Consider the following 27,745-nt stretch of genomic DNA (forward strand, 5'->3'; position numbering starts at 1 on the left):
GAATATGGAATAATTGTCTGATTGTTGGGGGCCCAGCTGCGGGAATGCCCCATGAGAATGGAGTGGTAGTGTGCATGCATGACCACCACTCCACAAATGGTGACAGAGACAGCTTTCCCCCCCCCCCCATGTCTAACCACCTAGATGCTGTGGTAGCTATTCACCATTGGCATCTAAAGGGTTAAGAACAAAGGGCATTAAGTAATATCTACTGGATGGCATGGGTACAGGACAGGGGCGGATTGGCCATAGACCTTACAGGGAAATTTCCCGGTGGGCCGATGCCCAGGGGGCCGCCTGGGCCCTTATCACAGTCGTCCAGTGGAAGTTTTTGGGGATGTATTTTGTTTTATTTTATGATGGACTGTGGTATTTGGCTCTGTTGGGGTGGTACAATGTGCCACAATATGGTATTGCTGGCCCTGCCTTCCATCAATTTGGACCCGACTACAAAACGGGGCCACTTTTAGTATTTTTTTCAGGGCCACTTTAAGTTCCCTGTCCGGCCCTGGTACAGGAGATGCAGTGGGTGTCAGCTGTAATATTCAGCCATCATCCTCCTGCAATGGCCTGGAATGTTGTTACTATTAAAGGGATAGTCCTATCTCAACAAATATGGCATATTGCTATAAATGTCAGACAGGTGCGGTTCTACCTCTGGGACCTACTCCTATCTCCAGAATGGAGCCCTAAAGTGAAGGAAGAACAGTTGCGCATGCATTGCCACCCTTTATTCACAACTATGGGAGTTCCAAAAATAGGTGAGCACTGGCTATACTATTTCATACAGATCCCATAGTGGTGAACAGAGCTGTGGCCATGCTTGTGCAGCTTGATCTCAATTCACTGCTATGTGACTTCAGAAAATAGTTGAATATCCTCCCTCGGCTAGTTATGGAACTCCCATATTAGTAAATGGGGATGACACCAGGCATGAACACCATGCCCTCCTTCACTTCAGGGAGCTGCACCTATCTGGCATTTATGAAATATCCTAGTGCAAGGCCATACATGCTGAATGGGACAACCCATTTAAGTGGCACCACTAAAATGGATGTACAGTTACCTCCAAATGCAGGAAGGGTTTAAATGTGTTTCCAAGAATAAAACACAGATGGCTTATCCTTAGCCACACATATGGACAGGCCACTGTGTCTGTGAAAACAATGAAGATGCTGATTCTCCTCTCTCTGCTGAGTCCACAGGGTCCCCAACCAATTGGACACTGATGACTAACCAAAGATCAAAGTTATACTCCCAAAAATCCCCCTAATGCCTCATTGCAATACATTCATACATTACAAACATAGCCTTATATTCAAATTTATACAAGGTAATGACCTCAAAAGGATGAATGTGCACATGATGTCTATTGTTCAGCCATACTGGCATCTTTCAAACAGCACTATGCATGTCCAGCAACCAATAAGGGCTCATAGTCATGTTCAATAATTTACCAAATGCATCTGGAGCAGATGCCTACCTTGCACATCCCATACAGTCATTGTAGCCTGACATAAGGAACCGCTGTTACATATAATTTAAATCCAAAATGGCAATCCCCCAGAGTGGAGAAAAATAACAATGAGCAAGCTTTTTCCCAGGGAGCAACACCCTAAAGACTTTCTTTGAGCCACACATCTGCAAGTGCAGCGAGCCCCTGAGGAACCGGAGCAGAGGATGGGAGTGGTAGTGCCCGGATTATGATGTGTCACAGTGTACTCCCTCAGGCTGTTGCTCCCTGTGGTCAATGCAGTGAAGGAGGGGCAACCTTTGTTCCCTTGGGAAAATCCCTGGAGCCGTGGGCTCCCTGACAGATGGTAGTTCGGGGATGCCTGGTGTGAATGTCCATGCAGGTGCTAGGCAGGACACGTCATGGAAATGCAATGGCCAGCATATGGTGTTAAGAGTCAGAGACCAGGCCAGATTGAATATAGCAAAAGTCTCTCTTTACTGTGTGCACAACAGAAGTTGTAGTACATCCAGAAGTTATCTGAATAAGTGCAGATGTTTAGATGTCAAGGCAGCATATTGCAGCAATGGCCCTCTCGTTACTCCTTCTTTTGGTAAAATCTGTTACTGGGATCTCTGACTATTCTAACAACTACAATCTGGAAGTGACTGTAGTGTCCACTAGTATGAAGTGTATAGGGTGTCTGAATTTGTTTCCCCTTTGCAGCAGCAGGGTCTGGAATGCTTTAACCTGTTTAGGACATAGGGCGTACCGGTACGCCCTGATGTCCCGATCCTTAAGGACACAGGACGTACCGGTACGTTCTATGTATTTCCGATCACCGCGGTAATCGGAACCCGGTGCCTGCTCAAATCATTGAGCAGGCACCTTGGCTAAATGTGCAGGGGTCCCGTGACCCCCCCGTGTTGGCGATCGCCGCAAACCGCAGGTCAATTCAGACCTGTGGTTTGCGGCTTTTACCTGGTGCGGCGGGCGGCAGTGCCATCGGGTCTCTGTGGGGCTGTAGGGGGGACCCGATGGCATGGAAGGCAGCACGATGCCTTCCTGAGGCATCCGCGCTGCCTTCCTGTGACGAGCCTGTGAGAGCCAGCCCCCTGGATCTCACAGGCCGGAAGCTGTAAGAGTAATACTCACTGTATTACTCATACAGCCAATGCATTCCAATACAGAAGTATTGGAATGCATTGTAAAGGATTACACCCCCAAAAGTTGAAGTCCCAAAGTGGGACAAAAAATAAAGTGAAAAAAAAAAGTTTAAAAAATAAAGTTTCCCCCCCAAAAAATTTCAAGTTTCAAGTAAAAATAAACAAAAAAAGTAATTTTCCCCAAATAAAGTTAAAAAAAATTAACATGTTAGGTATCGCCGCGTCCCTATCGCCTGGCTCTATAAACATATCGCATGACCTAACCCCCCAGATGAACACCGTAAAAAATAAAAAATATGTGCTAAATAAACCATTTTTTTGTCACCTTATATCACAAAAAGTACAACAGCAAGCGATCAAAAAGGCGCATACCCACCAAAATAGTACCAATCTAACCGTCGCCTCATCCCGCAAAAAAATTTGCCCCTACCTGAGACAATCGCTCAAAACATAAAAAAAACTATGGCTCAGAATATGGATATACTAAAACATTATTTTTTTTGTTTTAAAAAAGTTGTTATTGTGCAAAACTTACATAGATAAAAAAAAAGTATACATATTAGGTATCGCCGCGCCCGTATCAACCGGCTCTATAAAAATATCACATGACCTAACCCCTCAGATGAACACCGTAAAAAATATAAAAACTGTGCTAAATAAACCATTTTTTGTCACCTTACATCACAAAAAGTGTAATAGCATGCGATCAAAAAGTCATACGCACCCCAAAATAGTGCCAATCAAACCGTCATCTCATCCCACAAAAATCATACCCTACCCAAGATAATCGCACAAAAATTGAAAAAACTATGGCTCTCAGACTATGGAAACAGTAAAACATGATTTTTTTGGTTTCAAAAATGAAATCATTATGTAAAACTTCCGTGACAACCTGGTCTATAAAAATACCACATGATCCAACCTGTCAGATGAATGTTGTAAATAACAAAAAATAAAAACGGTGCCAAAACAGCTATTTCTTGTTACCTTGCCTCACAAAAAGTGTAATATAGAGCAACCAAAAATCATATGTACCCTAAAATAGTACCAACAAAACTGCCACCCTATCCTGTAGCTCCTAAAATGGGGTCACTTTTTTGGAGTTTCTACTCTAGGGGTGCATCAGGGGGGCTTCAAATGGGACATGGTGTCAAAAAAACAGTCCAGCAAAATCTGCCTTCCAAAAACCGTATGGCATTCCTTTCCTTCTGCGCCCTGCCGTGTGCCCGTACAGTGGTTTACGACCACATATGGGGTGTTTCTGTAAACTGCAGAATCAGAGCCATAAATATTGAGCTTTGTTTGGCTGTTAACCCTTGCTTTGTAACTGGAAAAAAATTATTAAAATGGAAAATCTACCAAAAAAGTGAAATTTTGAAATTGTATCTCTATTTTCCATTAATTTTTGTGGAACACCTAAAGGGTTTACAAAGTTTGTAAAATCAGTTTTGAATACCTTGAGGGGTGTAGTTTTTAGAATGGGGTAATTTTTGGGTGGTTTCTATTATGTAAGCCTCACAAAGTGACTTCAGATCTGAACTGGTCCTTAAAAAGTGGGTTTTTGAAAATTTCTGAAAAATTTCAAGATTTGCTTCTAAACTTCTAAGCCTTGTAACATCCCCAAAAAATAAAATATCATTCCCAAAATGATCCAAACATGAAGTAGACATATGGGGAATATAAAGTAATAACTATTTTTGGAGGTATTACTATGTATTCTAGAAGTAGAGAAATTGAAACTTGGAAATTTTTCAAAATGTTTGGCAAATTTGGTATTTTTTTACTCCATTTTACCAGTGTCATGAAGTACAATATGTGACGAAAAAACTATCTCAGAATGGCCTGGATAAGTCAAAGCGTTTTAAAGTTATGACCACATAAAGTGACACTGGTCAGATTTGCAAAAAATGTCCTGGTCCTGAAGGTGAAAATAAACCCGGTCCTTAAGAGGTTAAGCTGGGTTGGCTACCTTGCTGTCTCTCTCTCTCTCTCTCTATGTAGCCATGCAAATCCTTCTCCTTTAATTCTTGCCTGCATTCATCTCCTGGAGCTCATTGAGTTGACAGGGCTCCAGGGTCTGAAACTGGAGTCTAGAGGTGAGGAGCATATGGAGACTTCTCCTTACGTCCTCCCTCTCTAAAACTACACTGACTGGAATATTTTGGAACCAGGGGGTGGAGCCAGCCCACACCATAAGCTCCAAAGAGAGCTGGTCCAGGATGGTTAACTTTGGCCATGCCTGGCTCATGCTCTGCCTCTATTGTCACCTGATGTAAGGCAGCTATACTATAAGTCAATGTTCGACCCCTTAAATAGGCCTTGAGACATGGCACAGATATTAAATAAGCCAGCACCTCATCTGCAGACAGCTGTTTCAGGGTGATTGCCTATTCAGTGCAGAGCAAAGAGCACATTTGCTTACCTTTCTTCACAGAATTCCAGAGGAGCATGTATGGCCTATAAGTCTCCTCAAACCGATTAAGGCAAGATAGTACCACCCCCCCCCCCCCCCAAATCCTGGCTCATGCCGGAACAGTGTGTAGTACATTACATTAGCATTACAAACATTACATAAAAAACTAACTTTGCAGATACCCCCACATCTGGGGTACTGCAAAAGGAGAATCTTATGTGAGACATTACACAAGACACCTCCCAGAGCTAACCAAAACCCTACTCAATTACGATGTGAAACAACAGCAGCATAAAATGATTAAAAAAAACAGTATACATTGTATATATAATGTTATGTATTAAAGCAAGCATGCATTGGTTAGTGTGAGTTTTCATACTGCTTGATGGGCACACTGCCTTAAACATTATTTAGACATTACTTTTCTTTTGGGAAATGAATGTTGCCTTAGGCAGTGCAAATGTCAGTCTTTTCAGTAATGCTGGCACTGATTATTCCTAGGTATTCACTGCAGGGTCGCATTATTCAGTCATTACTATGTATGGTCTGCACACACAAGGGCTGGGTATGGTTTTATCTATTAGGAGGACACAGGGCACAACTGAATGAATATGCGTTTCTCACACCTCTTACCTTTGAACACCTTTTTACAGTTTCAATATAGACTAAATCTACATATACAGGCTGTACAAAATAAGTCATGCAAATTATTTATAACATTATTTCACTTTGTATGCAAATGAGTTCTATATGTAGACTGAGAACAATCATGTTCAAGGGTAGTCCTTTCTATGAACTATGATTTCATCAAATAATAAAAAATAATAACAGAATTGAATAAATATTGTCATCTTAGAAAGTTATGGCATATTGCTGGGATGTGCCATCACTTTACGATCTTTAGGACCTCCACCAATCCACTTCACTGTCTTTTCCCTGCACAGCGGCATCCGAGCAACTTGGTGGGAAGGGATCTACAGTATAGAGTGGTCACATTGAGGTGAACGGGATTGTGCTACAGTTCTTTGCACAATCAGATGGTTGGTTGCCACACCTCTAACTCCACCCAATGCCTATCTATACATGAACAATCCCTTCCAGTCCCCTTTCATCCCCTAACATAAGTTTTGGCCCCTTAAGGGGTATTCATTATTATTTTTTAAGTATTTATATAAAAGGAAATTATACAATTTTAAAATACTACATGTACTTTAAATTTAGCTTACATACCTTTTGACCATCTGCACAGTAGAATGGTAAAGCCTATGTATCAGTTAATACTATGTAATGCATCCATGGCCTCATTGAAACATGACATTCAGTAAGCAATAGTGTTACATGGCAAACATTTGCTGGGTGAGCACACAGAACACTTCCATGGGATAACTACTAGTGTTGAGCGCGAATATTCGCATCACAAATTTTTATCGCGAATAACGTCACATCGAGAATTCGAGAATATTTAGAATATAGCGCTATATATTCGTAGTCGCGAATATTAGAGATTTTTTTTTTTACCATCACACATGATCCCTCCCTGCTTCTAGCTTGTGAGCCAACGAGAAGGCTGCAATATCTTTGTCAGAGCTTAGCAACATCCATAGCAACCAATAGGAAAGTTGCCTACCCCTTACTATATAAGAACCTCCCCAGCAGCCATTTTCTGCAGTTTTTTTGCAGTTGTGAGAGAGAGAGGGGTGTTGTGATTTGATGTGTCGTCATACATTACATTAGCTAGCTTATATATATTATATAATACAGATAGTTAGTGGGAGATATTCAGTGTAGCTTAGTTAGTCAAGTATTTTGCTTGCTGTTTCAGTGTCATTGTCTTAGGGTTTTGTGTGCTAGGGAGGGATTATTGTCAGCGTAGTCCGTCTTTGAAAAAAAACAAAAAAAGTATTTTGCTTACTGTTTTAGTGTCATTGTCTTAGAGCTGTTTCACACGAGCGGATGCCGTGCGTGACATCCGCTGCGTGAATGACAGCCAAGACCCGATGCGGACAGCAGAAGCACGGAGCATTAACATGACTGATAATGCTTCGTGCCTCTCTGTGATCTCTTTACTACGAAATTACAGTGACAACTTTATCTCACTGTGATTTCGTAGTAAAGAGGTCACAGAGAGGCACGGAGCATTATCAGTCATGTTAATGCTCCGTGCTTCTGCTGTCCGCATCGGGTCTTGGCTGTCATTCACGCAGCGGATGTCACGCACGGCATCCGCTCGTGTGAAACAGCCCTTAGTGTTTCGTGTTTTAGGGAGAGATTATTGTCAGCATAGTCCGTCTTTGAAAAAAAACAAAAAAAGTATTTTGCTTGCTGTTTTAGTGTTATTGTCTTAGGGTGTGATGTGCTAGGGAGAGATTAGCGTCAGTGTCGTTCTTCATTGAAAAAACAAAAAAAAGTATTTTGCTTGCTGTTTTAGTGTCATTGTCTTAGGGTTTCGTGTGCTAGGGAGGGATTATTGTCAGCGTCGTTCGTCTGTGAAAAAAAAAAAAAAAATCTGGTTTTCTGTCATTGTCTTAGGGTTTTGTGTCTATTTTATTTCATTTTTGCCCCATTATCCCAAACCCAATAAAGTTAGCCCAAATTCCCTCTTTATTTTCTTTCTATATTTTTTTGGTGTTTAAAAACATTGTGTGCTGATCATGAGTGGATGTGAGCGTGCCAGCAGCCATGGTTGTGGTAGGGGAGTCGGTTCCAGTGCTGGATCGCTGCCAGCATGGGGCCGCTCCTCTATCCACGGATGGGCGCAGCTGGCAGGGGCGTCCGCCTCATCAGAGATTTTTTTGGGGCTTGGCAGCCGCCCCATTTCATCTCAGGATGCCGAGGCAGTTGTGTCTTTTGTGACACAAGCCAGTAGCACGGAGTCCTCTTCCCCGGCTCTGAGCAGCAGCAGCTCTCTGCCTCCTGCAGGACCAGCCCCCAAGACTCGTCCCTGCTTCTGTTTGACAGCGACAGGGACATCTTGGGGGAGGTAATGCAGGAGAGTGAGCTGCAGCTTGGTCCGGAGTCTCAGGACCTTTTGGAAGGGATGGAGGAGGAGGGGGTACCACCTGTCAGTACCCCAGTAATATCCCTTCCAACTTGTGCGGGTGGTTTCAGCGACAGAACCCCCGCACCTAGTCAGACCCAGGCGTCAGCCGGGGGACAGCGGAGCCAGGTCAGGGGCTTCACGTCTGCTGTTCCCCTCAGTCCACCACTGGTCAACCTTGGGTCTGACAATGCAGGCGACGAAGAGGAGGGTGACCAAGAATGGGTGCCACCTCCCTTGTCAGGTAACAGCAGCAGCAGCACTGATAAGTAAGGTAGGCACCTGAAGCAAACATGTGCGCCAGGTCACCAGGGAGCCCAGTGGCAGGGGCTCCACTGGTAATGGCAGCAGGAGGTGACAGCAGGAGCAGGTGCCGCCTCCACCTGTGCACACCGAGCCCAAACAGGCACAAGCCAGCACCACCTCATCTGACAGGAGGTTGGTGCGTAAGTCGCCTGTTTGGGCTTACTTCACCCTGGCAGAAGATGATCAGACAATTGGGTTGACAGATTACTGGGAGGGGCTGGAGAAGATCCAGCGGTCATGGTCCATATCGGAACCAATGACCAATGACAAAGTTAGGGGTAGGTGGAGAGTCCTTAAAAATGATTTCAGGGATTTAGGTCAAAAGCTTAGGGCAAGGACCTCAAAGGTAGTATTTTCCGAAATACTACCTGTACCACGGGCCACACAAGAAAGGCAGCGGGAGATTAGGGAAATTAACAAGTGGCTCAAGAACTGGTGTAGGATGGAGGGGTTTGGGTTCCTGGAGAACTGGGCCGACTTCTCTGTCGGCTACAGGCTCTATCGTAGGGACGGGCTGCACCTCAATGGGGAAGGGGCAGCTGTGTTGGGGAAGAAGATGGCTAGAAGGTTGGAGGAGTGTTTAAACTAGGGACTGGGGGGAGGGTAATTACACTATAGAAGGGGAAGATAGTGCAGATAGAGACCGGGGGCAAGGTAGTGGGACTGGGGGAGGAATGGAAGGAGGGACTAGAACAGTTCAGAAGGAAAGGTGTAGGGTAAAAAATATACATAAACCTCTCAAATGTATGTATACTAATGCCAGAAGCCTGACTAATAAAACTGGTGAACTGGAATTAGTGATGTGTGAGGAGGACTATGACATAGTGGGAATAACTGAGACATGGCTGGATGATAGCTATGACTGGGCGGTTAATGTACAAGGTTAAAGTCTGTTTAGAAAGGATCGTCAAAACCGGAGAGGGGGAGGGGTTTGCCTTTATGTAAAGTCCTGTCTAAAGCCCACACTCCGTGAAGATATAAGTGAGGGACATGAACATGTGGAGTCACTGTGGGTAGAGATACATGGAGCTAAAAACAACAATAAATTACTAATAGGAGTTTACTATAAACCACCTAATATACCAGAGTCCACAGAAAATCTACTACTAAACGAGATAGACAAGGCGGCAAATCATAATGAGGTGGTTATTATGGGGGACTTCAACTACCCAGATATAGACTGGGAAACTGAATCTTGTATATCTTATAAAGGAAACAGATTCTTGGCAATAACCAAAGACAATTATCTCTCCCAACTGGTTCAGGACCCGACTAGAGGGACGGCCATACTGGACTTAGTATTAACCAATAGACCTGACAGAACAACAGACGTGCAGGTTGGGGGACACCTGGGAAATAGTGACCATAAAGTAATAACCTTCCAATTATCATTTAAAAGAGCGTTTCTACAGGGAGGAACAAAAATACCAAACTTCAAAAAAGCTAAATTTAGCCAACTAAGAGAGGCCATAGGCCTAACTAACTGGGACAAAGTCCTCAAAAATAAAAATACAGCCACAAAATGGGATATCTTTAAAAACATCCTAAAATCTCATTGTGAGAGGTACATACCGTATGGGAATAAAAGGTTAAGGAACAAAAAGAAACCAATGTGGATAAACAGAACTGTAAAGAAAGCAATAAATGACAAAAAGAAAGCATATAAAACACTAAAACAGGAGGGTAGCACGGAAGCACTGAAAAACTATAAGGAAAAAAACAGAGCATGTAAAAAACAAATAAAAGCGGCCAAACTAGAGACCGAGAGATTAATTGCCAAAGAGAGTAAAATTAACCCTAAAATGTTCTTCAATTATATAAATGTTAAAAAGTATAAATCTGAAGGTGTCGGCCCTTTAAAGAGTAATGAGGGGGGAGTCGTAGAGAGCGACGAGGAGAAAGCAAAGGTTAAATATTTTTTTCTCCAGTGTATTCACTGAGGAATATAAACTGTCAGATGAAATGCTGAATATTGAAATAAATTCGCCATTAAAAGTGTGCTGTCTGACCCAGGAAGAAGTACAACAGCGACTTAAAAATATCAAAATAGACAAATCGCCAGGACCGGATGGCATACACCCCCGTATCCTAAGGGAATTAAGTAATGTCATAGCCAGACCCTTATTTCTGATATTTGCGGACTCTATACTGACAGGGAATGTCCCACAGGATTGGCGCATGGCAAATGTGGTGCCAATATTCAAAAAGGGTCCAAAAACAGAGCCTGGAAACTATAGGCCGGTAAGTTTAACATCTGTTGTGGGTAAACTGTTTGAAGGTTTTCTGAGAGATGCTATCTTAGAGCATCTTAACGGAAATAAGCAAATAACGCCATATCAGCATGGCTTCGTGAGGGATCGGTGATGCCAAACTAATTTAATCAGTTTCTATGAGGAGGTAAGTTCTAGACTTGACAGCGGCGAATCAATGGATGTCGTATATCTGGACTTCTCCAAAGCATTTGACACTGTACCACATAAAAGGTTAGTATATAAAATGAGAATGCTTGGACTGGGAGAAAACGTCTGTAAGTGGGTAAGTAACTGGCTCAATGATAGAAAACAGAGGGTGGTTATCAATGGTACACACTCAGATTGGGTCACTGTCACTAGTGGAGTACCTCAGGGGTCAGTATTGGGCCCTATTCTCTTCAATATATTTATTAATGATCTTGTAGAAGGCTTGCATAGTAAAGTATCAATTTTCGCAAATGACACTAAACTTTGTAAAGTAATTAACACTGAAGAGGACAGTATACTACTACAGAGAGATCTGGATAGATTGGAGGCTTGGGCAGATAAGTGGCAGATGAGGTTTAACACTGACAAATGTAAAGTTATGCACATGGGAAGGAATAATGCAAGTAACCCGTACATACTAAATGGTAAAACACTCGGTAACACTGACATGGAAAAGGATCTAGGAATTTTAATAAACAGCAAACTAAGCTGCAAAAAACAGTGTCAGGCAGCTGCTGCCAAGGCCAATAACATAATGGGTTGCATCAAAAGGGGCATAGATGCCCGTGATGAGAACATATTCCTACTACTTTACAAATCATTAGTCAGACCACACATGGAGTACTGTGTACAGTTCTGGGCTCCAGTGAACAAGGCAGACATAGCAGAGCTGGAGAGGGTCCAGAGGAGGGCAACTAAAGTAATAACTGGAATGGGGCAACTACAGTACCCTGAAAGATTATCAAAATTAGGGTTATTCACGTTAGAAAAAAGACGACTGAGGGGAGATCTAATTACTATGTATAAATATATCAGGAGTCAGTACAGAGATCTATCCCATCATCTATTTATCCCCAGGACTGTGACTGTGACGAGGGGACATCCTCTGCGTTTGGAGGAAAGAAGGTTTGTACACAAACATAGAAAAGGATTCTTTACAATAAGAGCAGTGAGACTATGGAACTCTCTGCCTGAGGAGGTGGTGATGGTGAGTACAATAAAGGAATTCAAGAGGGGCCTGGATATATTTCTGGAGTGTAATAATATTACAGGCTATAGCTACTAGAGAGGGGTCATTGATCCAGGGAGTTATTCTGATTGCCTGATTGGAGTCGGGAAGGAATTTGTTATTCCCCTAAAGTGAGGAAAATTGGCTTCTACCTCACAGGTTTTTTTTGCCTTCCTCTGGATCAACTTGCAGGATAACAGGCCGAACTGGATGGACAAATGTCTTTTTTCGGCCTTATGTACTATGTTACTATGTTACTAATTGCCATCTGTCAGCTGTGCCATGCCAGGGTGAGGAGAGGGAGGTCAGTTGCTCAGCTGGGTACCACTGCCCTTACCCAGCACCTGAGAAGCAACCACTGGCGGGAGTGGGACCAGATGCAGGGTGGTCGCAGCAGTGCCAGCAGCAGTGCGCAGGGGACAGCAGCTCCTGCCACTGTCCTGCACCCACCCCACCCCCTTCCAACAATGCATTCCCACTCTCTCTCCTAGAGGTACTAGTACTGGTAACCTGACCTCTGCCTCCTCTGCACCCTCCTCTGTCACCTGCACTGCCGTCCGGCGCCAGCCGTCGGTTGCCGGCATTTGAACGCACCACGGCCTACGCACCCAGGGACCGGGTGTGTTCACTCAATGGGCTCCTGCCAAGGGTTATCGCCCAACATCTGCTGCCCTTCAATATTGTGGACTGCAATCCATTCCGGCAGATGTTGGAGCAGGCCCAACCCAGATGGCATGTCCCCAGCCGCCATTTCTTTTCCAGGATCGGCGTCCCTGCCCTACACCAGCACATTGTGCAGAATGTACCCTGTCGCTGGATCATGCTGTCAGCGACAGGGTGCATCTCCCAATGGATGCCTGGACCTGCAGACATGGGCAGGGATGCCCATTGGGTGTCCCTCCGAGGCGCTGGGGAGGGATCATCAGATGTAGTGGCATCTGAGTTTGTGGTGCCGCCCCGGGGTGTCCAGGGGAGAACTGCTGCTCTCCCTCAAGCCACTCTCTCCACCGCTGCTGAGCCCCCCAGCAAGCGTCCCCGTAGCTACACAAGTTTGGGGCACATCCGCTGCCAGGCCGTGATCCAGCTTGTGAGCTTAGGGGAATGGAGACACACTGGAACTGATGTTCTGGTCACCCTCCAGGCTCAGATCCACAAGTGGCTGACACCCCGAAGGTTCCAGGCAGGTATGGTTGTCTGTGACAACGGCAGCAAACTCCTCGCCACCCTTCATGCTGGCAGTCTAACACACGTGCCTGCATGGTACATGTCCTCAACCTTGTAGTATAAAAGTTTCTACGCACATACCCAAGGATGAGCGACATTGTGCAAAGGGTACGGAGGATTGCCAGCCACTTCCGACGCTCCCCAACCGCCACCGCGTCCCTGTCCAAACTGCAGCAGGACAACAGCCTGCCACTTTAAAGGCTGATTGTGGACAGTGTGACGCGGTGGAACTCCACCCTCCACATGCTGGAGAGGCTGTGGGAGCAGCAATAGGCGGTGAAAGAGTACCTGCTGGACCTAAGCACTTCCGGGCCATCACACCCACTCCCCTACATCATCAATGCGGGGTGGTGGCAGATAAGCCAGGTCTGCCACATGTTGGCCCCATTCGAGCAGGCAACAAGATTGTCAACGGGGAGCATGTCAGCCTTAATGACGTGCTCCCTATATTGTTCCTGCTGGACAGGACACTAGAACGCCTGCTTGATGCTGGGGAGAATGCCTTGGTGGAGCAAGAAGAGGCAACACTGCTCCACCAAGACCAGGCCCAGGATGAGGAGGAAGAATTTTTTTGAGGAGGTTGTTGACATCCAGGAGTCTGGGCCTGGTCAGGAGGGAGAGCTGGGGGCACTGTTAGTCCGGGGGTGGGGCGACTCCCAGAGGCAGCAGCAGCAGGAGAAGGAGGACCAAGACATCATGGTCCCGGGCAGCCAAGAAGAGTCACAGCGGGCTGTCCTCTTCCCCATGGCTTCCCACATGCTGCGCTGCCTCCAGAGGGACCCCCGGATCAGGAAAATTAAGGAGAGGGATGATTTTTGTTTGGCCACCCTTTTAGACCCTCGCTGCAAGGGGAAACTGGAGCAGTTCATCCCAGACAGCTGGCAGGATGCCCGTATGCCAAGCTTCTGCCTCACGCTCCAGTTCTCCCGGCTCATCTCACCCAGCAGGTGGCTGGCCCAAGCAGCTCCAGCCGAGCAGGTGATCATATGGGTGAGATGAGGCTGTTCTACCAGCCTGCGCGATCCAGTAGCAGCAGCAGCAGCAGTCACCACCAGCAGCTGGCCCGCATGGTGGCTGACTACATGCTTCCGACAGCATGATCACCGACGACCCCATGGAGTACTGGGTTGCCAGGCTGGACACCTGCCGTGAGCTACCTCAGTATGCACTGGAGGTACTGTCTTGCCCACCCTCCAGCGTACTATCTGAGCGGACATTCAGCATGGCAGGTGGGGTGGTCACCAACAAGCGGACCCGTCTGTCCACAGACTCCGTGGATAGAAAATGAGTCCTGGATCGGCTGCGACTTCTTGGCCCCCGCGGTCGGTTCAGGGCGTTGAAGGGTCCCTTGTCAATCCCTCTCCTTGGCTCTCCCTCCAAAACATCATTGTTTTTTAACTTCTGTATATATTTCTGAATGAATTTACTTATATATTTACTTATTGATGACTTTATTTATATATTTCTGTATTGATGAATTTATTTATGTATTTATTTATTGATGCATTTATTTATGTATTTATTTATTGATGACTTTATTTATATATTTCTCTATTGATTAATTTATTTATGTATTTATTTGTCGAGGAATTTATTTATATATTTCTCTATCGATGAATTTATTGATCTATTTCTCTATCGATTCATTTATTTATTTATGTATTTATTTATTGATTAATTTATTTTTCGATGAGATTATTTATCAATTTTTTCATAAAATTATTGAACCTCTTATTTATTTATTCAATTAACTTGTTATTGAAATATATATATATATATATATATATATATTACACATTAACCACTTCACATCATGGCCATGTGCCCCCTTCCTGACCAGGCCTAATTTTGCAAATCTGACATATGTCACTTTATGTGGTAATAGCTTTGGAACACTTTTACTTATCCAAGCCATTCAGAGATTGTTTTCTCGTGACATATTGTACTTCATGATAGTCATAAATTTGAGTCAATATATTTCACCTTTATTTATGAAAAATTCCCAAATTTACAAAAAATTTAGAAAAATTAGCAATTTTCTAAATTTCTATTTTTCTGCTTTTAAAACAGAAAGTAATTCCTCATAAAATATGTATTACTTAACATTCCCCATATGTCTCCTTTATGTTGGCATCATTTTGTAAATGTCATTTAATTTTTTTAGGACGTTGGAAAGCTTAGAATTTTAGAAGCAATTCTTAAAATTTTTAAGAAAATTGCCAAAACCCACTTTTTAAGGACCAGTTCAGGTCTGAAGTCACTTTGAGGGGCTTACATAGTGGATATCCCCTTTAAATGACCCCATTGTAGAAACTACACCCCTCAAGTTACTTGAAACTGATTTTACAAACTTTGTTAACCCTTTAGGTGTTCATCAAGAATTAAAGGAAAATGGAGATCAATTTTAAAATTTCACTTTTTTGGCAGATTTTCCATTTTAATCCATTTTTTTCTTTAACACATCGAGGGTTAACAGCCAAACAAAACTCAATATTTATAACCCTGATTCTGCGGTTTACAGAAACACCCCACATGTGGTTGTAAACTGATGTAAGGGCACACGGCAGGGCGCAGAAGAAAAGGAGCGCCATATGGTTTTTGGAAGGCAGATTTTGCTGAACTGGTTTTTAGATGCCATGTCCCATTTGAAGCCCCCCTGATGCACCCTTACAGTAGAAACTCCCAAAAAGCGACCCTATTTTGGAAACTAGGGGATAAGGTGCCAGTTTTATTTGTACTATTTCGTGGTACATATGATTTTTAATTGCTCTATATTACGTTTTTTGTAAGGCAAGGTAACCAAAAAATTGCTGTTTTGGCACTGTTTTTATTTTATTTTTTTACAACATTCCTCTGACAGGGTAGATCATGTGCTATTTTTATAGAGCAGGTTGTTACGGACTCACGGATATCAAATATGTCTACTTTGTTTGTTTCAGTTTTACATAATAAAGCATTTTTGAATTTTTTTTATGTTTTTGTGTCTCCATATTCTGAACGCTATAATGTTTTTATTTTTATGCAAATCGTCTTGTGCAGGGGCTTGTTTTTTGCAGGAAGAGTTGATGTTTTTATTGTTACCATTTTTGGGTACATATGATTTTTTGATCATTCATTATTACACTTTATGGGGCAAGGTGACCAAAAAATTTTTTATTAATTTATTTTTCCAGCGTTCACCTGTGGGGTTAGCTCATGTGACATTTTTATAGAGCAGTTCGTTACGGACGTGGCTATACCCAATATGTATACTTTTTCTTATTTATTTAAGTTTTACACAATAATAGCATTTTTGAAACCCCAAAAATTATGTTTTAGTGTCTCCATAGTCTGAGAGCCATGTTTTTTTTTGTTTTTTTGACCAATTGTCTTATGTAATGGATCTCCTAGCACCCTGACCGGGTACCTCCGTTGATGGATGCTCCTAGTGCTTCCCGAGGACTCCAAGCACTCCACTCGACACCATAACCGCCACAGACCCCACGAACCGCCGAAGCTTGGTTGAGGTCTCACCGTCTCCTACCCACCCTGGACCTACGACAAGGCTCCAGGCTCCAGTGGGTGAACCTCTCCTACATCCAGAGAGCAGGAACAGCTCTTACAAAAGCTAGTAGTATAGCCCAGGGAGTATAGCAAATCTTCAGCGTATAGCAATCCCCAGTGTCGATCAGTTACCCAAACACCAGCCTCAACATGATGAAGGGTAAAACAGGAACTCTTTATTGAACACACAAGCATTGACTTATACACATTTTTGAACAAGGTTACCACCCACAGGGTTTTGTAAAAACAACCAATAAACATGTACAATACAGTAAAACACTCCCACACAAAATCCTCTCCTCTGCCTGTGATACAATTACCTTACACGGGTTAATGTAATCATCACAGGCAGGAGAATACACAATGTCTTCTGTCCTGGAGACAACCGAGGAGTAATTCAATTATCTCTCAGGACAAAGGGAAATCGCCAATATACACGTGGAGACAATAGGACAGACATCACTACTCAAATATACAATGTCCCAACCTTTACAGTACACATAGACATTTAACATATCCCAAAATGGCACGAATTAGACCAGGGGTTCAAAAGTTTAGCATGGGCTGATGAGAGGGCCCATAATCCTGGGGCAAGAGGCTGGCAAACAGGCCCCTCCAAAACCCAGTGGCGAGGTTGGTTTCGCCACATCTTAGTTAGGGTCTTATTTTTGGTGGGATGAGGTGACAGTTTTATTGGTACTATTATAGGGGGCATACGCCTTTTTGATTGCTTGGTGTTGCACTTTATGTGACGTTGGGTGACAAAAAAAGGCTTTTTTGGCACAGTTTTTATTTTTTTATGGTGTTCACCCGAGGGGTTAGGTAATGTGATATTTTTATGGAGCTAGTTGTTACAGATGTGGCGATACCTAATATGTATTCTTTTTTTTATTTATTTAACTTTAACACAATAATAGCATTTTTGAAACTAAAAAATTATGTTTTAATGTGTCCATGTTCTGAGAGCTATATATTTTTAATTTTTTGAGTGATTTTCTTATGTAGATACTCATTTTTTGTGGGATGAGGTGACGGTTTTATTGGTATTATTTTTTGGGACATATGCCTTTTTGATCACTCGGTGTTGCACTTTTTGTGATGTAAGGTGACAAAAATGGCTTTTTTGACACAGTCTATAAAAAAAATGTATGCTGTTTATCGGACTGGGTGGATCACGGACGTAGCAATTCCAAATATGTCTATTTTATTAATATTTTTCTATAAAAAAAATTTTTTTTATTCCTTACCTTTTTTTATTTTAACACTTTATTTTTTTATTTTTTACTTTGCGTCCCCCATAAGGTCAGACAAGACCGCTGGGGGACATTTAACTTCACTTTTTTTTTTTTTCCACTATTGATTTCTCCTGTAACTGAGGCTGACATAGTAGCTCCAGTTACAGGGGAAATACACCCCCCAGAGAGGCTGTACAGCACTATACAATGCTGTACAGCCTCAGTGCAGAGCTGATCGAGGTCTTTAGAAGACCCGACAGCACCTTCAATCTCCAGGCCCCGGCGGTCACATGGCGCTTCCTGATCTGCGCTTCCTGATCTGTACACTCGTTGAGCGCTGTGTATACAGCGATCTAGAAGGCAGGGACACCTGAGAACTGTCCCTGCCTTCTCTCTGGGTTGCCCTGTTGTCACTGACAGTGGGCAACCCGATGTGCAGCTGCACGATTAGCGTGCAGCTGCCATCTCTGAATGGACGTTCAGAAACGTCCATTCAGAGATAGAGATCCACCTCCCGGACGTTTATAGTCAACGGGCAGACGGGAGGTCGTTAAGCCTGTTACAAAAACGGGCGCTAGAACAGTAGTGCATAAACATTAGTAGGAACAGTCTATATTAAATGGCAAGGGAACTTGACCACATTGGCTTTTGGTGTCGAATTACTCGATTCAATTGATTAATTGTTTCAGCCCTAGTATAGTGTATCCTATAGTCCTCGGCGTGATACCTGGACACTGCCCTCCATACTAAACCATAATGGAAAATAGACCTCTAAGATACCAATCGGGACACATAGCGCTCCACACGCTGCCCGCACCGGTCTGCTCTCAGTTTTCATATCGGGCACATCAAGTCTGGAGAAGAACACTGCGGTAACGCAGCCTGCTGCGCCATGTGCTGATTCCTCCAAGACAGAGGGCAGCAGGACTGGCGGGGTTTAGCAGCGGCTCTCTCATCCTCCTTTTGTCTGTAAGGTGGCATGGGTACCGCCGTTCGCCCCACCCATACATGATCAGCGCCGCACACACGTTGGGCTCCAGCCATCGGTAGCACCTAGCCGTCCTCTTCCCGTCTGAGCACAGAAGCCAGTGAGGAGCCAGCTTGCCTCAGCCAAGGTCTGGCAGTGTTCCCAGCTCTGCCACCAGGATCAGTTCCCCTCCCCTCGGCGATGCCTCCAGTGTGCAGCCTGGATCATCGATCGCAAGTCAGGCTGCTGAATAAGCCTTTAGCTGCGATGCTTGGCTATACACGTGGGTAGTGTCACACAGCCCCGGCCAGACATCACCAGGAAGGGGCTGACAGGCACCGAGGAGCACCGACACTGTCATCCAGCAGAGTGGAGTTTGTGGTCTGTTCTGAAGCCACCATGTGTTCTCAAGTTACATAGAACTGCAGGTAAACTTACCCTACAAAACAAATGCAGCTCTGTTTCATCTTTATGGACTTTACATAGAAAATCTGATCCTGTAGGTTCATAAAAAACGTACAGTAATACGGTCCTATACAATTTTGATGTCTGGAGGGTGAGAACATTTCAGGGCTTCCAGGGAGAGATGGGGTAGATAGATTCTAGCAGGATGGACCACATGTATAAATCTATCTACCCCATCTCTCCCTGGAAGCCTTGCATTCTTCTCCCCCTCCAGACATCTGCACTGTGTAGAACCGGATTACTGTACGTTTTTCATGATTTTCTATGTCAAGTCCACAAAGATGAAGCAGAGCTGCATTCGTTTTGTGGGGTAAGCAGTGGCGACTCTAGGAACAATATATAGGGGGGGCACAAAGATACCACAGTCAAAAATGGGGGGGTAGTAATGTACTGATCCCCTAGGGGACAGAGGGGTAAAACTTAACATTTAATGTGAACGAATCTAAAATAGGTGGACACTTAGAGGAGGAGCCTCTGCAACATATACTTAAATAACAGCCCTACGGGCCTAGACTGAACAACAAACAATCAGTATGGCAAAGATGGTAAAAATAGAAAACAGGAACGTTCTCACCCGGTTGTGGATGTAGATCAAGGGTTCTCTCAAAGGTTCTTGAGAAGGAGGACGGACCCGTGTAGATAATTCACCATACTGGAGGTACCAGGCGTTGGTGCCCCTTTACATGATGGGGTGGTTGGGTCAGTTAGCCCTAGACAACCCTGAGTAAGGGGCAGGGGCTAGTACGCCCTACCTATCTATACGGGGAACTTGCCCCGCAAGGAGCGTCCCCGTCCGGATGCCTGACCCTGTTGGGGCGGAATCCCTAATAAACCCTAAAGAGGGTGCTCCCTACGTGTCACGTTTCAATTCGTGAAGGAAAATCATCAGGGGAGAATGTGGAAATAACAAGACTATGGATGGGGCTTGTATAACCATAAAAAATAGATGGTAGAGGAGGCGATATAGTGGTCAATATGTGTCAGAAAAATCAAACATGGGTGTAGGGTCATTCAGACGTAACCACCCAAATGACCGCAACAAAAACCTCCTGTTTGGGATATAGCTGCACCAGTGGGTGCCAGCTATTTTGGACAGAGAATGACCGCAGGATGGTCAGAATCCAGGGGGGCAAAAACAAAATAAGTATATATAAATAAGATTACAAAATACAAGAGAATTGCGGTATGCAGGGATACATTTATAATAAAACAATTTACTTACAAAATAAGCTATTCAGTCGTCTGCTGTGCCGTCCTCTGCTTGCTTCCGCGGATTCATTCCCCTTCTTTCTGTCTCTCGTCAGTGCGCAGGCTGTGTTATGGTGGATCTATGGAAGACACACTGTTATGGGGGCATCTGTGGATTACACTTATTATGCCTCTCATTATGCCTCTCATCACTCCCATATCAGCCCCCATGCCTCTCATTAGCCCCCATATCAGCCCTTATACCTCATTAGCCCCCATTATTCCTCTTATTAGCCCCCATTATGCCTCTTAACACCTCCATATCAGCCCCCATGCCTCTCATTGGCCCCCATATCAGCCCTTATGCCTCATTAGCCCCCATTATAAGCCCTTATGCCTCATTAGCCCCCATTATTCCTCTTATTAGCCCCCATTATGCCTCTTATCACCCCCATATCAGCCCCCATGCCTCTCATTAGCCCCCATATCAGCCCTTATGCCTCATTAGCCCCCATTATAAGCCATTATACCTCATTAGCCCACATTATGCCTCTTATTAGCCCCCATATGCCTCATTAGCCCCCATATGCCTAATTAGCTCCCATATGCCTCATTAGCCCCCATTATTAGCCATTATGCCTCATTAGCCCACATTATGCCTCTTATTAGCCCCCATATGCCTAATTAGCTCCCATATGCCTAATAAGCCCCCATTGTCTCTAATTATCCCCCATTATGCCTCTTATTAGCGCCCATATGCCTCTTATTAGCGCCCATATCCCTCATTAGCCCCCATATGCCTCATTAGCCCCCATATGCCTCTAATAGTCTAATTAGCCCCCATTGTGTCTATAATTAGCCATTATGCATCATTTGCCCCCATATGCCTCATTAGCCCCCATTATGCATCATTAGCCCCCATATGCCTCATTAGCCCCCATTATGCATAATTAGCCCCCATATGCCTCATTAGCCCCCATATGCCTATAATAAGCCCCCATATGCCTATAATTAGCTCCCATATGCCTCCAATTAGCCCCCATTATGCCTCTCATGATTAACCCCTATTATGCCCCCAGCAGACACATTTTTTATAAAATAAAAAACCACTTACCTCTCCTGCTCCTGGACGTCGCCTGCAATTTTCTCTCTCCTCAGTCGACTGTGCTCTGAACTGGCACGCACAGCATGATGTCACAGAGCGCCCCCACGCTGTGCGCAGCCCTGCACAGCCGACCGACGAGGACCAGGAAGTGGTAAGTACAGAGCGTTTACCGCTTCCTGGTCCTTCGGTACTAATGAGCGCTTCCATATAAAGAAACACATGATGCAATCACATGATTGCATCAAAGGACGAACGCACACAGGCCAAACTATGTGTAGGCCTTATACTACACCATTATCATTTACCTGCTGCTGTCTGTCCTGATGAGTTTGGCCGAACTATGTGTAGGCCTTATACTACACCATTACCATTTACCTGCTGCTGTCTGTCCTGATGATTTTGGCCAAGCTATGTGTAGAACTTATACTACACTGTTCCATTTACCTGCTGCTGTCTATCCTGATCCTGATGAGTTTGACCCTGGACTAAAGGGGCCTTACTGCAACCTTATTGTTTAAAATTACACGAAAACAAAACAATATTAAAAAACGGAAGCACACGTTAGAACTAAATTTTTTAATTTTATTTACAAACATGGCTCTAAGGTAACTTTTTTAGTTGGTCATGAAGGTCCAACATCTCCTGCATCCATTTGCAGTGCAGCACCTCCAACTTCCACATCTGCTTTCACATCTTCTGCATGCCGGCTTTGTGCTCCTGCTGCATCTGCCTAATTTTTTTTTGTTAAATGAATCAGTACTGTTAGGATAAAAAAAATATGAAAATTACTTGCAATTCAGATTAAGAGTCATGGATACAGAATTATAGCACTACTCCCTTAGCCAGCTGCTCACAAAAAATGGAGTACATCCTCCCCTTGTCTGTGCTCTCTCCTACTCATGGTGAAAAAGTGACTTGATGGCTTCCTGCTTCACCACTGTATTCAGCTGTATCTGTGTCCTCAAAACACACAGTAGGACACGCCCCAGCGCTCTTGGGACAGCTGATGAAATTGGGGACTGTCCTGCCGGATCTGGGACAGTTGGGAGGTATGTGATACAGCAGGTTAATTTTTAGGATCAGTGGTAGTCCCAGGCAGGGCAGTTTCTGCCATGAGAATCTCACCTCAGGTGGCAGTTTTCTGTATTTTTGAGGGGGCGGCAACCATACAGCAGTTAAACACTGATGGTGGATGCTGCCAGTGTTCCTATTAAGCTGCACAACCTCCCCAGAGGGCATTACTACTACAAAGGAGGCACAGTGGGCATTACTACCATAAGGGGGCACAGTGGGCATTACTACTACAAGGGGGGCACAGAGGGCATTACTACTACAAAGGGGGCACAAAGGACATTACTATTATAAAGGGGGCACAGAGGGCATTACCACCATAAAGGGGCAGAGGGCATTACTACTATAAAGGGGCACAGAGGGCATTACAACTATAAAGGGGCACAGAGGGCATTGCTACTATAACGGGGGCACAGAGGGCATTGCTACTATAACATACCTCCCAACTGTGCCGGATCCGGCGGGACAGTCCCGCATTGCAGTGGCTGTCCCAGTACAGGGAAGGTATGTCCCGCTTTCTGGCAGGTGTCCTGGCTTTCATAGGAAGCAGAGACAGCTGCCTGTAATGATGAAGCAAGAACCATCTGTCAGCTCTCTGCTTCATCATTCCTGCCCCTGTGCGCTCTACACTGCAGGTCTGGGCAGGGGGCAGGACAGGGGGCTGGGCCAGCCGGGAGCTCCGTGTGTGGACTGGTATTGGTGTTGCCGCTGGGGAATGAGGTAAGTATATGGAGTTTATTTTTTTAACTGCCTGTGAAGGGGGCACAGCACTGGGCATATCAGTGTGTGGGAGCAGAGCACTGGGCATATCAGTGTGAGGGGGCAGAGCACTGGGCATATCAGTGAAAGGGGGCACAGTTCTGGGCATATCACTGTGAGGGGGCACAGCACTGGGCATATCACTGTTAGGGGGCACAGCTGGGCATATCACTGTGAGGTGGCACACCACTAGGAATATCACTGTGAGGGGGCACATATCTGGTATAACTACTCTGAGGGGGCAACATATCTGGTATAACTACTGTGAGGGGGCACATATCTGGACATAATGTGTAAAGGGGGCACAATGTGGGCACAAATACTTGCGGTGGCATAAAGGGGTAATAATTACTATGTGGGGGCATTTAGGGGACTGGGTGGGATTAGGTGTATAGTTATGTTTTGGGGGGAGTTAGAGGAGTGGGCTAGGGTGGAAAAAATTTGCCGCCACATATGTTGTCCATCTTCCTTCTTTTCAAAAGTTGGGAGGTATGCTATAAAGGGGGCACAGAGGGCATTACTACTATAAAGGGGACACAGAGGCTTTACTACTGTGAAAGGGGCACAATGGGCATTACTACTGTGAAGGGGCACAATGGGCATTTCTACTGTGAAGGGGGCACAATGGGCATTACTACTGTGAAGGGGCACAGAGGGCATTACGACTGTAAAGGGTGCACAGTGGTCATTACTACTATAAAGGGGGCGCAATGGGCATTACTACTGGGAAGGGGGCCCAGAGTGCATTACTAATGTGAAGGGGGCACAAAGAGGGCATAACTACTGGGGGCACAGAGTGAGCATTACTACTGTGAAGGGGGCACAATGGGTATTACTACTGTGAAGGGGCCACAAAGTGCATTACTACTGTGCAGGGGGCACAGAGAGGGAATAACTACTGCGAGGGGGGCACAAAGAGGGTATTACCACTGTGAAAGGGGCACAGATGTGTCTGTCCCTGTGTGTCACCATGCTCACAATGTACCTATGTCTTGACGCAGCTGCATCAGGACGTTCTGTGCGGGGCAAGGAAAAGAAGAAGGAAAAGGAGGAAGCGTCGCCAGCATGGAGTCCCGTAGGAGAGGGACAGGGAGGCACACTAAGGATGTAGGTAACACTACCACATGATCTGCACTAGTGTTATCTGTGGTTTTACATAGGACTGCAGGTAATACTACTATAGTATCTGTACTCAGTGATTTATCACTGTGTTACCTGTGTCACTGTGTTACCTGTGGTGTTACATAGGACTGCAGGTGATATCAATATCTGTACTTGTACCGCCCCAGATCTGGCAGGACAGTCTCGGAGTTTGGTGGCTACTTGACTTTCATACTATTTTTTAATGGGAGGGGGGAGCCATTCAAATTTTTGCCTCAGGCAGCAGAAGAGCTAGAATCGGTCCTGGTCCCAGGGAGTGTACCCACATGGATGATAAAATAATGATATGCCTTTATTATCGAAGATAGGAAATCACTAAAAGATATTCAGGGCATGACAGGATACATAGAACAATAGGTAACATAGAAACTAAGATGACACTTCTGCAGTGCAGCACCATCTTGAGGTCATTTGAAATTTTACAAGTTAATGATTTTGCTGGCAGAGTTGCATATTTTTCTTATATTATTTGGTAAAGTAAATATCAAGTGTTTGAGGATGTTAGAAAAAAGTGAGTTAAAAGGTATCAGTCAACCACACATACCCACCTAAAGGAAGTCACCATTGTCCAGAGTTTTCCTGTGTACGTGTAACATAGCTAAGCCAGTGCCTTCTGCCACAATACACAAGTGCTCATACTGTACATATTTAAAGGAGTTTAGTCAGTCATTACTTCATGATCTCCGCATCAAGATATTTTAGATATAGTTAGACAAATACAATGAGCAACATTTATCAAGACTGGGGTATCCATACACCAGTCTTCATCTCCCTGCACTGGTGTGAGATGCATCTATTTTATTACTATTATTATTTAATATTATTTATTATTTAAGATGCAGATGCATTTTAATATATTAGGTGCATCTCAGCCCTGCGCCAGACACTGACGTCTAAGTCAGCTACAGGTTGGCATAGAGTTCAGCAATTTTTGGAGAAGTTCATATTAAATTCAACGGGATGCATGAAGCTCTGCCCCCTTTTCTTAGTACTTCGAAAAAGTGCGGAGAATCTTAAGAAGTCACAGATTTTGGTACACCATAATCAGCGACTTTTTTATGCCACAATAAAAGCTCATGAGAGCTTACAATCTTTGAGGAAATAAGCTTGACACAAAAGATAAAAAGTGCTTGTTTTCTATAGTGGTTAAGCCATCTGTGAGGATTACTGTTGATTGAAGGCACCTGGTTGTGAAAAATGAGGGGCAAGGGAGGGGGTTAATCGGGGAAGAGTCAGATTAAGGAATATGATAAGTCTGTCTAAAAAGATGTGTTTTGAAAGCGTACCTGAGTTTTCAAAAAAAGTTTGCATAATGGCTGTGGTTCGTTGTACAATCATAACTGTGAAGGAGCAGTTATGTTTGGGTTTCCCTAATTTTTTATTCCTAATATTCTATTTTTCAGCTGCACAGTTAGATGCATTTCACTCAGAAGCAGGGGGCGACTCCATTATTCCAGCACTGTACTGCTGTGACATTCTTTCCTTTACTTTCCACTATGTTTGTTTTCAGCTCCAGAGCCCACAGAACAGATAAGGAGGGATAACTCATACCTACAGAAAAGCAGGAGGCTCCTGTGATGTTAAGCAGCGTAGAAGTAGTTCTTTTTATCAGGCTCACAATCTCAGTTAGTTCTGAAAAGCTCCTACTTGCACTCAGCCATCTTCTGTGTCTATGTTACCAGGGAAGAATCTTGCCTGACAACAGGCAGTGGACTACAACTTAGGTGGAAGTGAGACTACTAGTGGCCATGCATTTATAGCTTTTTTTCAGGTAGATACAGGCATGTTTTTTAAATGAAGTGATTTAGAAATTTGCTAGTAACACCATTTTCTTTTAAATAAAACTGTGTGAAAGTATAGTGACCCTTTAAGATACTGTAAAACTAAGGAAGCTGGGAATTAACTTAATTTTCCAGGGTAGTGCATTCGAGAAAGCTGGTGCAGCTTGAGAAAAGTCTTGAAGACAGTAGTGGGAGGTTCGAATTATGGTGGATATTAATCTTAGATCATTGGTATGAGTTTTATTCTGTTCCAAAAAAAATATTAGTAAGGCTCATCTCACGTTAGGTTTTGTGAACACTTTCAGTGCATGCAGTGGGAAATCTCTCAGTGCATACACTGAATCTTACAATAGGCTTCTATTTTTATGAAGAATATATTGGCATACCTCTGTTTTACTATATAGAAAAGTAAAGTAAAAAAAAAGTATCCTGCACTATTACTGTGGTGGCTGTGAGACACCGCTGCTCTGTCCCACTCACCCAGCGGTCCAGACCCACCTCTGGTCCTGCATATTAGCATGGGCTCTCCTCCTGTGCCTGTTGGGAGCGTGCACATGCTCCCTCTGGCTCCTAAAGGGCCAGTATGTGTGCACCTTAATCTCCACCGGCTGGCAAACCAGAGGTATTTCAGGCCCCTTCCCCTGTGGGAGGGTGTCTGAGCAATAGATCTCTTATCTTTCTAAGTTTCTGCTAAATGCTCTGTATCTTGTTGTCTGCCCTTGTACCAACCTGTCAGTTTACCCATATTTGACCCCTTGGTACTTGTCCTAACCTGTGCCTGTTACCCATATTGATTCTACGCTGCCAACCCTGACCTCAGATCTGTTACAGTATTGCATGTACTCCACCATCCCTGACCTTGTCCTGTCCCTGACTAGGAATCTGCCTGACCCCTTGGTGCTTTGCACTAGTGTCTGACGCCCCTGGGTCCACACAGAGAATATTTCAGGAGGTAGCAGCCTAGCGGCTCCCGTGCAGCAAAGTCCAGATCCCTGTATAGGTGTTAAAGGTGTTGAATGCCAGGATGACGCCATTAGAATTAGCTCTAAGTCAATTCTGTTGGTTAACATAGTGGCCCACACCAATACTATAACATGCAAAGTATACTTTTTTTTTTTTTACATGAAAGCCTATGGAGGACAAGATTTTGTTATTTATGGTTCGATGTATCATGTGTAGTGGATGGAGCTGGTTACTGAGCACTGCTCCCATTGAAGTCAGCAGTGGAGATACACTGATCAGAGGGGGTGTGGGGTATTGACGCCACACTCATCAGATATTGATGTCCTATCCTGAGGATAAGACATCAATAATAAAATCCTTGGATACTTCCTTAAGGAGCAGATGTGGACATGCTTGGCTCATAAGAAAATTCTTATGCCAAGGATTGATTGGTATAGCAG

This window comes from Bufo bufo, chromosome 3, assembly GCF_905171765.1.
Source record: "Bufo bufo chromosome 3, aBufBuf1.1, whole genome shotgun sequence".
Classification (NCBI taxonomy): Eukaryota; Metazoa; Chordata; class Amphibia; order Anura; family Bufonidae; genus Bufo; species Bufo bufo.